This window comes from Lampris incognitus, chromosome 8 (assembly GCF_029633865.1).
Source record: "Lampris incognitus isolate fLamInc1 chromosome 8, fLamInc1.hap2, whole genome shotgun sequence".
NCBI lineage: Eukaryota > Metazoa > Chordata > Actinopteri > Lampriformes > Lampridae > Lampris > Lampris incognitus.
This window is the reverse complement of record NC_079218.1, coordinates 43003670-43012260: the sequence shown is the minus strand read 5'-3', so window position 1 is coordinate 43012260 and position 8591 is coordinate 43003670.

The following is an 8591-nucleotide window of genomic DNA, read 5'->3' as shown; positions in this document are numbered from 1 at the left end:
TGTCGTTCTTTATCTTGACTGTTTTGGGTTGTTTGTTTTTTTTGCCTGTTATTTCCCCCCCCCCCGTGTTCTCACTCTTTGACTCATTCCAGTGAGTTTGGACCTGTGTGTGTCTGTTGGTCCGTTTGGGCTTCTGAGTGTGGCTTTGTTCTCGTGTGTGTGTTTGTGTGTGTGTGTGTGTGTGTGTTTGTGTGTGCGTGTGTATCACAGAGATCAAACAGATGAACAGCCTGCAAAATGCATTGTCTTGGGATACCTCTTTATGGTCTTAATTAGCTTCCCCTCTTCCTCTCATCTTCCCTCCATCTGCACTGAAACCAGATCTGGGTCAAACAGTACCATTATTTATTTATTTATTTATTTCACTCCTCCAAGAGGCCAGTCGCAGCCTCTGGTGGCAACTAACTCAGCCAGTGAGTGCTACGGTATGTGTGTATGTGTATGTGTGTGTGTGTGGCAGACGGCGTGGGGGCTCCGTCTCTCTGTTTGAGTGACAACTTCACCAACCGCGAGGCATCCTCCGTAAAATGGTCGGTTTTTCCCGCGCGTATGCGAGACATCCGGGCATCACAGGAACGTGCGAAATGCGGTGTATCGTGCTGCGTTCGACAGCCTACCTGCTTCCGTCTGGGATGCTGTGGTGACCGGAAACCCTCTCGCAGATACTGTTTGACTCAGATCGGTGTGGTACTGAAGAGCAGCGTAATTTGTAGGCGGCAAGCTACATCCTTATCTCTACGCACCTGTCTCAAAACAAAAAGAAGAAACAAAGAGAAAAAAAAAACGAGGTGTGTGTTTTCACTGAGGGCTTCAGCGACTCCTGGCTGTGCCCTCGGTTCGGCCCGGGGGTCCCCATGGCTGCTGACCGTGGATGTGTGCGGAAACTGGGCGACTGGATGGGGAGGGGGCTTGTTCAGTCTGTCCGGAGGAGATGAGACGGATTAACTTGGATGTTAAGTCAAACATCGTAGAACAGATGTATTTATGAGTGATTGTGACTCGTGTAAAAAAAGAAAAGGATTTTGAAATAAACTGATGTAAAAAGTTTTTGACATATCAAATTGTTGGCGTGGTTGAACAAAAATAAATAAATAAATAAATAAAGGTTTATGGGAACTTTTTGAAATAACGGGGTGTGTTTCTTGGCTGAATGCGTCGCACATTGTGGCTGATTCAGAAATAAGCGGGAACAGATATTCATGTATCGGCGCTTTAGTTTAAGAATAAAACCTGTAATCAGGGGCGTGGCCATGTGGGGCCCGGGGGGGCAAGCCCCCCATTGGTCGGCGCACGCCCCCCCGCCCCCTTCCCCTGTCCCGAGTGGGTAAAAAAAAAACGCCTGCACAGAAACAGTTAAATGGAAACTGAAATACATGCATTATTATCATTAGCCTATTATTATTAAGTCTTGTCCTTTGCCACTAAAGTTATGAGCCCAATTGGCTCATAACTTTTTCCCTTCATGCAATTGAAATTGCAATTGAAATACTAAATGACATTTCTGTCTTCGGTCTTTACACTTAAAACACTTAAACCATACCCATTGCATTAACACCTGTGCACGGGACATGTAGATTAGATGAATGATACCATCCCATACCCTTTGGCTATACACAATCAATGGCATTGTTAAAAGGGCTATCATAATCTTCGAAAGTAGTTTTAAAATAGTAGTTTTGACAAGTGCCACCCTAATTAAATGGCTGGCCCCAGCCATTATGAATTATGAATTATGTTCGTATGGCCATTAAATGTCCACTACACACGTCCCCCAGAATTCACCATAACAGGAAGAGTTAATGTGGCGGGGGACGGATGGTTTTCCAGAATGGCTCTGCCGAATGGGAGCGGGGGCCGGGGCTCCCACTGGAGGGGCCTTAGGGACCCTGCGGAGGAGCCTTGGGGGCCTTGTTGGGGAGCCAGGTAGGAGGTCGCCCCCGCCACAGGGGCTGGGCCAGTCCAACAGGTCGGTCCAAGTCCAAGTGAGCTGGTTTGAGGCGATCCACAGAAATGTGCTCCAGCTTGCCACCGACGTCCACAACAAAGTGCTTGTTCCCGGTCTCCAGGACACAAAGTGGGCTATCGTAGGGAGGCTGCAGGGGTCCAGGGTGGGTGTCGTGGCGGATGAAACTGTCTTCTGCCGACTGCAGAATTCGGGGACATGAGACTGTGGGAGGCCGTGTTGTGAAGTCGGGACTGGTGTGAAAACTCTAACATTATCCAGAGGCGTGGTCCATTGGTGGGCTGTAGACCAGGCACCCGTGGTGTTGGGAACAAAGTCTCCTGGGACCCGCAGCGGCTGGCCATAAACCAGTTCAGTGGACGGTGACTGGAGGTCCTCCTTAGGGGCAGTCTTGAGGCCCAGGATGACCCATGGGAGCCTGTCAACCCAGCTGCTGTCCTTGAGGCTGGCCCAAAGAGTGGCCTTCATAGAACGATGAAACCGCTCGCACAACCCATTGGCCTGTGGGTGGTGTGCAGTGGTGTAGTGGTGCTTCACCCCTAGGCTCTCTGCAACTGTGTTCCAGAACTCAGACGTAAACTGTGAGCCCCGGTCAGAGGAGAGTTCAGATGGGGTGCCAAACTGGGCAACTCAGGTCCTGATGAATGCCTGTGCTACCTTGGTGGAGGTCGTCGATGACAGTGGGACAGTGTCCAGCCATCGAGTGGTCCTGTCCATCACTGTGAGGAGGTAAGTAAAACCGTGGGAGGGGGGCAGGGGGCCCACCAGGTCCACATTTATGTGGTCAAACCTCCTTTTGGGCACCGGGAACTGCACCAGGAGGGCTTTGGTGTGGCGGTGCACTTTAGAGCGCTGGCACTCCACGCAGGTGTCACATCTTTTTTGAGCCCATGCCAGGTGAACTTGGGTGTCCCTAGCTTTTGAGATGGCTTTTTGCCCAGGTGGGAGAGGCCATGGACAGCATCGAAAACACGCCGCCTCCATCCAGTGGGAATGACGGGCCGGGGCTGACCCATGGAGATGTCGCACAGAAGCGTGGTACCAGCATCGTCACAATCAGACTTAGACACACAATCAGGACGCTCAATTCATAACAATATACAGCTTATACTTGACTTATTGGATTGCAACTATTTTATTGAAGAATCAAGGTTTTATCTTGTTTTCTTGATTTTTTTTGTCTTTGACATGATTGAACACAAGTTTATGTTTCGTACTTTAGAATTGTTTGGATTTGGAGAAAACTTTATAAATTTAGTTAAACTCATTTATAAGGATACTAATGGCACAGTCTTCTTACCACACGCTTCATCTCAAGATTCTTAATTAGCAAAGGAATTAAACAAGGTTGTCCCATCTCTCCTCTCCTTTTTATTGCTGCAGCGGAAATGCTCTCCATTCTTGTGAAAAATTCAGACTTTGAAAAATTGAGTCTTAGGCAAACAGCTGAGGATGAGCCAACTGGCAGATGACACAACCATATTTATGAAAAATGGTAATCAAATTCAAAAAATTCTTAATACAATCCATTTCTTCTCCAAGGCATCTGGCTTAAAATTAAACCTTAAGAAATATGAATTACTTCCAATTCATAACCCTCCTCTGACAACAATTCATAGTATCCCTGTTAAATCAACTGTTAAATAATTAGGTATACACATTAAAAAGGATAACACACTGGATAATCTCAACATTTAGAATAATCTAGATAAATGTAAATCTTACCTGAATTCGTGGTCTCCAAGAGACACATCTACTACTATTGGTCGAAATTTTCTCAAAAAATGGAATGCATTTCAAGATTCATCTACCCAGTTTACTCAGTGTCACTCCCCCAAAATACAATGAAGGCAATGAACCAGGCCAACTTTAATTACATCTGGAAAAGAAAAACACGCTATATTAGAAAAGGAATTATGGTTAAAGATTTTGAGGAAGGGGGGCTAAAAGCCATTGATTGAATGTAATAATGGTACTATCAAAATAAATTGGTTAAGGTCCTTTGTGAAAAATGAAACCAGTTTATGGTTCCATATCCCAAGCCAAATGTTTACGAAGCTTGGAGGCATCAAAAAAACTCCCCATCAAATTATCCACGTTTCATCAACAGAAATTGCTTTATTGGAAAATGATCTTCAAGCATAATTTTAGTCCCCATACCACTCCATTGTGGAATTGCAGGTATGTGGTGTTTAAAAATAAATCCTTGTTTTATAAAAATTGGATTGAGAAAGGGATATGGTCTGTAATGCACTTAATGGAAAATACAGGAAACGTTATATCTTAGGAGAAATTTTGTTCAAAATATAATTTAAATGCAACAACATAATACTATTATCAAAGCAATCCCACACTCAGGAAGGTGTTGATCTACATTACTTTGATACAAGTTATAAGACATCACTATTATAAAACGTTTGGTGAATGGACATGATCTCATCGGTCTAGAACTGCCCAACACCACAATCCAGAGAGTCTTTGTCACAGAATCATATCCATTTTCATCAAACAGAAACTCAGTTTTACAATATTTCTCCAAAGATGAAGCTGAAAAATAGAGACCAAAATTCTTTTAAGTTTCCAATGGCACCAAAAGTAAAGGAAGTGCACTTTAAAATTCTTAATGGGATATATCCTTCTGGAGAATTTTTAGAACATCGACTTGGTTTGTAACAACTGCTCATTTTGCAATGAACACATTGAAACAACAGAACATGTGTTTTATGAATGTCAATTTGCTGGTGCCTTTTGGGAAGATCTGCATTACCGGTTGTTTCCTAAATTTGACAATTTCTCTGAACTAAAAAAAAAAGTATGTGATTTTTGGAATGCTTGTGAGAGATGGAGCACGCGATTTAGCAATTAACACAATTATTATTCTTGGAAAGTTATTTTCACATAAGAACAGATCCCTGAAAACGCAGCCAAACTTCTTCGTATTTCACAGGGGACTGCGTCATCATTTCTCATCACTGAGGTTAATGGAGAAGAAGAAAGCTATGGAACTCTCTGACTTGATAGCAGAACTTGAGCTTGCAGAGACCCCCTAGGACTCCCCTCCCTTTCATTTACGTATTTAATTTTCTTCATTTTATTTATTTACTTTTATCCCCTCCTCTTTCTGCTGTTTTATGTTTTATGTAAAATTTAAACATCAATAAAAAAACGTGTCAATAAAAAAAAAACAACAATAGCTGGCTCAAGGAGATACTACCTCACATCAAACTTGAAAAAAATAGATTTTCCCCTTAAAAACGCCAGTAAAATCCTTTGACATGACCTGGAAGCCCTTTATCGAGTATTTGAACATGGCTGCCATTCACCCAGATGACAGCTGGATGCCCCACCCCGGTTTTTTTTTTTTGTTTGCTTGTTTTGCGTGTGTGCGTGCGTGGGGGTGTGAAATGAATTTATTTTTCTCCCTCTTAGTTTTTGTTTTAATAGCCGGTGGGAAGAATTTGGGTGGGAAATGTTATTGGGTTAATAGGTATCAAGTTACGTAACTTGATATGTACGACTTGAAACTTTTCACCCGTTTGCTGGTAGGTGCCGGTGAAAGTTTGTCGACAGTTCTGCATGTCGTTGACATTTGTCCATCTTGCGGGCCATTGCCAACAGCACACGCCAGCAAACAGGAAACTGGTACAACCGCTGCAGTAGAAACCGGAAGTCAGTGGACTACAGTTACGCACAGAATCTATTGGCCGTTTCTGCGGGTGGGAAGCCGGATGTGGGTATGTGTCCTGCTCGCTGCACTAGCGCCTCGTCTGGTCGGTCGGGGTGCCTGTTCGGGGGGGGGGGGACTGGGGGCTGGGGGGAATAGCGTGATCCTCCCACGCGCTACGTCCCCGTGGCGAAACTCCTCGCTGTCAGGTGAAAAGAAGCGGCTGGCGACTCCACGTGTATGGGAGGAGGCATGTGGTAGTCTGCAGCCCTCCCCGGATCGGCAGAGGGGGTGGAGCAGCGACCGGGATGGCTCGGAAGAGTGCCCCCGATACAAAAAGGGGGGAACCCCGCGGGACCCCCCCCCCCAAAAAAGACACTCGATGTTGTTTTCTTTTTTAATTCAACTTTTTTTAATATTATTATTATTTTTCAAACATGGTACAAACTCACTCATATGGTACAAAATACGGGGAGTGGAAAAAAAGGGAAACCAACTCGTACAGTGGAATGGAAAATCAACGGGGAAAAAAGTGTTCCTGGTTAAAAGAAAGCGAAATTTTACACGCTAGACATACAGGATAGTTGGTACTTCAACAATACAGAAGCGGGTCATCTGGTCGCAGCTTAGTGCTGTCTTACATTTAAGATTCTAGTTAGCACTCAAATGAACCATGAAGCAATCCCAAATTCCCCGTCATAGCCCCCCCCCCCAATTTTTCCTAGTTTTTTTCTCATAAATTTACGAATTTAATCCCGAGTTTGTTTGTTTTTTCCCCTCTGAATATTCCCCCCTCCCCCGACTCCGTATTATTATTATTATTTTACCGATGGCCCTAATACGCCGTCGTATATTTGTGACACTGAGTGACGATGTCGTTTAGCAGCCAGAGAAGGGGAGGGGTGTAGTGTCAGTGCCACCTACTGGGCGGGAGGACGGGCGAAGTTGGCTAAACCGGATGTATACTGGTCACGAGTGGGTTAAACAGGAATGTGGTTCATCGTATGTTGGAACCACGAGTAAAGTGAGCGGGACGCAGCCCTGACTCCAAGTAGATTTATTATTATTTAGTTTAGTATAAAAATACTACAGAGACGCGTCTGTTAAACGGGAATCAATGGGAGGAAATGGTGGTGGAGCTTGCAAGATACTGTTGTGAGTTTTCTGTCAGATTACAGTGGCTTTGGATATCTATTCAAAGCTTATTTTTTTATTTTGATATACCTTATTAATTGCATTTATTAGGCCCTGTGATGGCCTGGCGGCCCGTCCAGGGTGTCTCCCCGCCTGCCACCCAATGACTGCTGGGACAGCCTCCAGCATCCCCGCGACCCTGAGAGCAGGATAAGCGGTTTGGATAATGGATGGATGGATTAACAATTCTACAATAAAAAATCACAGTTCATCAGGTGTTCCCATATAGTTTGATGTAGTGTGGTAATACATAAGGCCATCTGGGTTAGTTTGAGGATACCATTTCTACAAGGGTGGGAACTGTGTATTGTTGAGCTGACAGCACACAATCCACAATGGCTGCTACACCTTGGTTGTAGTTCTCACTGCCAGAGGGAGGGACGGATTGGATAAATCACGGATTTCCGCTTTAAGATAAAGCATTCCTGGTTTATATATGCAAAATAATAAGCTCGTTTACTGTGAGTTGACTCAGTGTGTAAAGCCTTATGATCAAGGATACAGTCTTGCTTATTCAATGGTGCCAACATTTGTGACGAGAATACTGAATTAAATGTACAACACAAAAAAACCTGTTCGAGCCAAACAATATGATTACAATAAGTTAAAAACATAGCTGAATCATTGGAGTCACAAATTTGACTTATTCACAGAAGAAAGAAGAAAAAACGTAGAGGAAAGAATGAAAGCAACAATAGTTGACATTGTATTCTTACAATGAATTTTGTTCTCTGCACTTAACCCATCCTATTGTATATAGAAGGGGTTAAGTGCAGAGAACAAATTCATTTACAGGTTAAAATGACATTTTTTTTCCCTGCATCTAACCCATCCTATTGTACAGGAGCAATGGGCAGCTGCAGCGCCCAACTCCAGTTCTTCTTTCCATTGCCTTGTTCAGGGGCACGGACAGGAGTATTAACCCTAACATGCATGTCTTTTTGATGGTGGGAGGAAACCGGAGCACCCGGAGGAAACCCACGCAGACACGGGGAGAACATGCAAACTCCACACAGGAAGGACCTGGGACGACCTGGGGTTCGAACCCTCTTGCTGTGAGGCAACAGTGCTAACCACTGGGCCACCATGCCGTAGAAGAATCATCTTAAACACGATTGAGCCTATTGTTGCTCAACCGTCTCGGGACATGAAGACATGGATACAAACACATTTATAACACACAGTACCCTTGTTACTTCTTGATTCACAAATAGAATTGGAAGACTGCTTTTTTCTTTGTGGTAAGTGATCCAAGCAGAAAAAAGACTGAACCATTTCCCTTTTGTTCTGTTAATGAAATCACATATGAAGACCACTCTCAACACCCTTTGATGGTGGTCTGTTCCTTTAGTTTTATGTTGCACTTGAGGACAATCTAGATTTCTTATTTGTTTCCATCCACTGTTTAAATCCAACTCATTCTGGTGCAAAATGGAGTGTAAAAATACTTTTAGCTTGGCTATTTGTCACAATAAAACATTCAGTTTTGGGGGCATCCGGGTAGTGTGGTGGTCTCTTCCGTTGCCTACCAACATGGAGATTACCGGTTCAAATCCCCGTGTTACCTCCGGCTTGGTCGGGCATCCCTAGACACAATTGGCCGTGTCTGCAGGTGGGAAGCCGGATGTGGGTGTGTCCTGGTCGCAGCACTAGCGCCTCCTCTGATCGGTGGGGTGCCTGTTCGGGGGGAAAGGGGGAACTGGGGGGAATAGCGTGATCCTCCCACGTGCTAAGTCCCCGTGGCGAAACTCCTCACTGTCAGGGGAAAAG